This window comes from Aegilops tauschii, chromosome 3 (assembly GCF_002575655.3).
Source record: "Aegilops tauschii subsp. strangulata cultivar AL8/78 chromosome 3, Aet v6.0, whole genome shotgun sequence".
Taxonomy (NCBI): domain Eukaryota; kingdom Viridiplantae; phylum Streptophyta; class Magnoliopsida; order Poales; family Poaceae; genus Aegilops; species Aegilops tauschii.
The window spans coordinates 402322772-402329820 of record NC_053037.3 but is presented as its reverse complement, the minus strand read 5'-3'; positions in this window follow the sequence as shown (position 1 = coordinate 402329820).

Sequence of the window (7049 nt, the reverse complement as noted above, 5' to 3'; positions counted from 1 at the left end):
GCCATACTAAAACAATTTTAAAAATAAATTAGTACTATTTCATGTTAAATCCAATGAAATACTCCCTTCGTCCCAAAATTCTTGTCTTAGATTTGTCTAAATACGGATGTATCAAGTCACGTTTTGGTATTAGATACATCCGTATCTAGACTAATCTAAGACATGAATTTTGGGACGGAGGGAGTATAAGATATCAGTGAAGAACAAAAAACAAAAAGGAAACTAATATCCCATTTGCTATTTTTTTTTTGGAATTTTCAACCTCTTTTGATATTACTTTGAACAGACACTGACCATACTCTTTGGCCAGGCCGGAATGCATCCCTCCTCATCTTCAAAGATTTGCAGCCCAGTAAGTCAGAGAAAACAAATAGGCCTAGCTTGGGTATTGTTCAAAAAGAAATACTAGGCTATCTATTTTCCCAAAGAAAAAACTGCTGGGCTGGTCATGTTGTTAGACGGGCCACAGAGACCGCACAACCCAGTTTATAGCCTGCTCCTCCGAATTACTACTCAAAAAAAAGTTGTGCAATTCTGTCTTTAATTGACTATACGTTGAAAATGATGTGGGTCCCAGATATCAGCAGGGTGGATTAGAGTAAAAAAACGAGGGGTTCATCTGAGTAGTAAAAGAGGCGCTTGCTTGTGTTCGGGAGTGGACCTGGTGGGTCCGTACTGTCATACTCATAACTACAGTCCTCTCCCGATTCACTATGTTGATAGGGACCGTTTTGAAAAAAAACTATGTTGGCAGGGCCGGACGGTGGCGCCGCGGCGAGCGCACCAAGGCGGAGGATAAAGTGCTGTCACCAATGTGCTGGGCTAGGTTGGACATTCTTATTGAAAAATAAAAATGGACTGGAACTATTTACGACGTTGACTACGATTTGCATGGGTCCGCTGGTTACAGGAAGAAAATGCTGGGAGAAAGAAGACTGGTCGCTATCTTTGCCTAAGAATAATATCGACTGAATGTAACGACACTATCATAGGAAATAATATCCTCCTGTTAAATCATGAATTTAAAGAACTGGTGCATGAGCATTTAGCTTTATTTATTTACTTACTTATTTATGTTTAGGGGACCATGAGCATGTACCTGGGCCGGATTCATGTGAGAGCCTCCCTTTCAGTTAATTATGGGATTCTCTATTGGGCCTTCATCACTGGGCTGCATGTTATCAACAAGTGGAAAATGTGTTCTGTACGAAAAATAGTATGCGCTACGTACGGTACGGGGCGAACCGTGCAACGACTTCCAAAACATTGTGTTTGTCGTTCTAACAACACATTTATTCAACCAACAGACGAAATATACTACTGATTGTACATTGAAAACAGCAGCAGCAGCAACCAGGGCTGGGGGTGCAACAGAAGCAGTAAGCAGGCCAAAAGAGTGAAGACGCAGCTCTCTCTTCCAAACCAAACATCAGCCATCATTACAAAAGGGCTACCAAAAAAGAACATGTGTATGCATCAAACTAAATAAATATCCTACTACACCAAGTGTACGCATCTAACTAACTGGCTCAGTTAGACGTTACTATTTATTAAGCTGTGGAGATTGGCTGACGGCTTGAACCAAATGGGTGCCTGACGGGGGAAACTCCAGCCAGCAGGTTGAAGTCTGATACTTGCGACTCTCTCTCCTACTTTGGGCTGCAGAGCGTGACGGCACATATCAGGGTATGGTGCATGCAGAGACGCATGGTACGCTGTGTACACACAGTTTTGCCTGATGAACGAAACCGCGCTACCATCATGATCCTTGCCGTCGGTTATCTCCTGGTTAACCGGATAATTCAGTCCGACAAACAGAGAGCGTGTACCAAGGCTACTTACTGACCTCCAGTCAAAAATTCTTGAAGGCCCAAGGAAGCTGGGATCCTGCTCAAAGACCTTGCAGTGACTGTGATTGTATTCCGCAAAACAACACGTCTGGTACGTGCGAACGATCATCAATCGTTCGCCGTCATCTGATCGAGCCAGGAACCACCTGCAACTGCCATGCCGCTTTTCTTTGAAAGGTTCTGGGATTAGGAAGGGTAGGGACACCAGGCGGCCTACAACATCATATCAAGTTGGAGTCAAATAACCCTAAAAAAGTTGGAGTCAAATAAAAAAGGGCTCTTGATGTAGTCAATATTAAGAACAGCATGTTATGAGCATGAATATTTTTTCAGTAAATGCTGACAGTAATATAAGCAAGCCATCATGATATCATAGGAAAGTAACATATTGCTGTAACAGCCGTTTGTAGCGGTGACTGGAGTAGGCCAGCAATACGTCCAGCCATAGAAGGAGTCGACATCGTAAATGAAGCCCTTGTGTTCAATGGCATCAGAGAACCATGGAGGATGTATGATCCTGCGATGGACGTGCAGATTTATCCACTTACCGCAGTGACCTGTCAGATAGGCGAGACCGCGGTTGAAGAACGCAATTAGCCTGAAGTCTTTATAATTCGCAAATCTTGTGGACACTTGGCAGATTACAACCTTGAGCAAATCAAACTTGGTATCATGTTGGCTACTGTAAGATTCCGAGTATTCTGGGCCGCGGTGCCAAAGCAGTGCAGTGTTATTCGAAGGAAGGGGGATCAATCGCGGGGTGTAGACCTCCACGAGCATCCAGCTGCCGCGACCGTCGACGAGCACCATCCAAGATGTGTTCATGCCGACCCAGTACATACCGTTAATGTAGTTGAGGGTGACGGGGATCGGATCGCAGTCAAGGGGGTTGATGCTCGCCACCCTACGATCGTTATGCTGCATGACACGCCGTTTCTGAAGATCAGGCAGCATCAGCAAGCAAGGAGCTGGCTTAAAAAGCTCCGGCCCGAGGGCTTTGAGTAAACGGTACAGCCCCGACGAGCACGCGGCGAGCGGAATGGTACTGAGATTGTTCACACGTGAAACAATGAGCTTGATTACCTCTGTGGGGAGCGAATTCCAGCCACTCTTTCGACGGACGCTGCTCGGTTCTGCCATTGTTAGTGCTTGGGTTTCGGACGAGGGGGGGGGAGGCACCTTAGCGGGGATGGAAGATTGGACGAGGGGGAGGCGCCTTAGAGGGGATGGAAGAGCGGACAATGATGGAGAAGCGAATATGTGCTGCGGGAAGTGGACAGGTGATGATGACTACAACACGCCGCTTGACTTACGAGACACATACCAGCAGCGTAGGGTCATATCGAAGTCAGACAACTTGCTTGAGTGATCATAGTACTGGTACTCCCTATAGTACCTACTACTATGCCCTAACTTGCTTGAGTAGAGTAGTAGTGGAGTAGGACTCCGCTCTACTACTAGCACCGGAGGAATAGTATGTTCTAATCTAAAATAGTTACAAACTTCAATGCCTGAGCGTGGAACGACTACGAACCGCCATCGGTGCTAACTCCAATCCCCAGCAAACATTTGCTGGGAGACATGGCAGTTGCAAACGCCGCGATGCAGTTACAGTATGTGTGTAAGGGTGGCGGTTTTGTCAAATACTATGGCTTAAAAATAGGCCACCGTCGGATGGAAATCTGACGGTTACGTGGGATTCGCCAGGATTGAGCTCGTGCTGAACAATCGCCAGATATCATTACTAAAAAAGGTTAAAACACCCGGGGCTATAAAACCGGCTGACCACTAACAATGATACTAACATAGTTGTAAAATGGTCAAAGACCGTGTCTACGTGGTGTTTGGAATTATATGCAAAAAAAATTAGCAAGATTCCCGTGCATTGCACGGAACATCTAGATGCATTCTTTTTACAAAACACCTGTTGTGATTCAGCCATGCAGGAGTAATCCCATGTGTAAAAACTAATGATATCTTGAGAGAATTTTATCGGAAATGGTATGTCGACCATTTCCTCGAAAAAATGATATGTCGAGAAAGATGATAGAGGTGAGGAGGAGTGGGGCGTGGTGGTGACTGGTGTTCGGACTGGGCGGAGGCATGGGGATGGACGGCGCCGGCAGCGGCTCATTGTTATAAAGGTTTATCTCTTGCATTCTCCGCAGCCAACACCTAGTGTACTGGTCCGGGCCGGATGCTCGCAGCACGATGACCTGAGTTCGAATTCTGTCCTAAACTTTAGCTTTTTATATTATTTTTAATATATACTTCTTTCGCTACTGTACTGGCAGTGGAACCCACAGAGTACTTAGAATACAAGATTAAGGATGGATTTGTTTCTTTTTAACTTTCTGTACGAATCTGTAGCCAGCCTGCAAGTCATGTACACTGTACTGACAGTGGAACCCATAGAGTACTTAGAATACAAGATTAAGGATGCAATTAACTTTTTATAGAGGGAGAATCATACACGCAATTAACTCAAATGGATTGGACGTGACTCTATTATTCTCCAACGGCAACCGGCAAATTTCCTCCCGCGGGCCGGAGTAGGTTTCTCGGTTTGCATGCGGGTTTAACAGAGGGGTTTGATGGAGGCGAGGAGGCATGTTCAGCCGGGCGTGCAGTGGACGGCGCAGTACTATTCGGTTTGACAACTACAACTAGTATATTCTCTACTCTTATAAAAAACAGAGTTGGTGATGATGGTGTGCCTGCCATCCTGCGATATAGGCCGTCCGATCTATATCTCATGGATAGGAAGGAAACTATGGCAATTTTACAGAAAGATACCCGCACCCCTCTTCACATTTGAAGATAAGGCCTTCCCTCGTTCATCCTTATCTCCCACAAGATAAACTACTCATATAAATGCATCTTGATGTTCCGTGCAACGCACGGGCATCTTGCTAGTATAAAAAACAAAGAAGAGTTGTAGAGATAGAGATAATAATAGAGACTAGGGAGGAGAACCATCTACTACTTCGTGGGCTACTCCAGCGCTCCATTCGGCGGCCGCAACGTCCCCTACAGCCACTCCCTCCTGCGCTCCATTCGGCGGGCGCTATTGAAATTTGGGGAGCGCACTCTCGCGACTGCTAGCAGCGACGACTTCACCGACGACGACTTCTTCCCCGACCTCGGCAACCTCTTCCTCAACGACATGGGCGACAACCTCAACGCCAATGGTGCTGCTCCCGTTGCACCGTATGTGTTTCTGTCCTTCCTGTTCGAAATCGTGGTAGAATTCATGTTTCTAGTCTGTGTCCTAGATTCAATCTGTTCATCTACTATGCTAGTCCGCATGATTAGTTTAATCTCTGTTATAGCCGTCATGATTTATTTTGTGCTTATTCGGAATAAATCTCGTAGTAAATTTCTCATATATTCAACTGGCGAAACGTCCCCTACAGACACTCCCGTTTCATGGACGGCCTGGTCGATGCCTCCAAGGAGCCCTTCGTCTACTGCTATGAGTGCCCGGTCCCGTTTTGGGGCTCGCCAACGGACATCGTGCATCACCACACACAGGCGTGTGACGATCACTACTGGCCCTTGGCGAAGAACATCAAGTACGAGACGTGCTACCCGTTCACCATGCCGGAGTCGCTGGAGGATTACCGCCGCCTGCTAGTCTCGGAAGAGGACGGCAACGTCTTCCTCTTGATCGTGGGCATCGGCGAAGCCCGCGCAAGCCGCCGCCCCGTCTCTGTAGTGTGCGTCAGGGGTGATGCCGCTGACGCTGACACTGACATGAGGCCGATGTACGGGCGCGTGCTCACTATTACTACCCCTCGGGGGTACGTGGGCGGCGACACTGGCTACGTCAAGCTGACTTGGACTCTGCCGAGCTGGGACCTTCCCGCTGATGTGGACATGGAAGACGCACGGTATTATTTGACCCCCAACAATGTGCACGGGGACTCCAAGGAGGTTCACCTGGACATCTGCATTACCAAGTTAAATGTTGATCATTAGTCTTCGCTCAATGTAATCCGCTGTCTAAGCATGTGGAGACTTCCATGCATGATCTTGCTCTATTGGAGTATCGCGCATGAATAAAAGTGTATCCATTTATGGTTTAGTCTAGAATCTTCCATGTATGAATTTTTACTACAGTACTGGTGAAAGACTTATGATGAACCATTTCTTACATATCCGCTGCCCCCTTCCAAGTCATCCTGATTTAATCCCTCCGTCTAGGTGTATAAGGGCATGGTTAATACTTAAATAGTATAGCCAACTGTTGACTATAAGAAAGTGCCATGCCATCTGTAGCCAACATGTATAACAATGGATACTCAAAAACTAATTCTTGAAGATCATTTCTTGCAAAGCACAATAAGAGTTATTTCTTCACAAGTTTTGGATGCAGGTTGAACAGTTGAACGCTTTTGTTTGCAAAAGATACTTTTTTTATCTATTTCACCCGGATGTTTGTGAGCTCTAGAGATGAAATAATATCCGAAGAAACCTATCGATACCCGCTACACATGAGATGACCCCCACATCCTTTGTCAAAATAAACAAATCCGCGATCAATGCATTTCACTCTTCCGTGCAATGCACGGGCACCTTACTATAGATTAGTACGACCAAAAATTCAACTAACATTATATATAGTACGATAAATGATGATGCATGTCACCTAAAATTATATCATTAAAAACTATGTTCAAATACGAATCCAACGATATTGTTTTTGTTGACATGCACTAACATTTTGTCAGTTAAATCTTCAGTCAAATTCAATGGGGGATAAACCACAACTGATGTAGTACTAGTGTAGAGGGCGGCGCTGCACGGGAGCCTCACCCTGCTCGTGGCGTGGCAGTAAAGCCGTCATATCACAAAACCCAACCACTCCCAATAATAAGTGGCCTGGTAAAATAAACGGACAAGCAACCATCACATCCCTCCGTCTTTTTTGCATTTCATCTCTCTGCATTTACTTTCTCCGGTTCATCTCGCACACTCGATCCCTAGCTACTACTCCTAGTATCCCTAGCTACTACTCCTAGGGCCAGTTCTTTTGGCGGCTTCCCCAGCTTTACCCATAAGACTAGTCACAGTGGAGAGTAACATTAAGGCGCCTCACTCATTTATTTGGGCTTCTAAACTACTACTAGTAGTACCTCCGTCCTGGTTTATTCGTCACCATTGTAATTTGTGCTAAATTTTGACCAAAGATTTAAC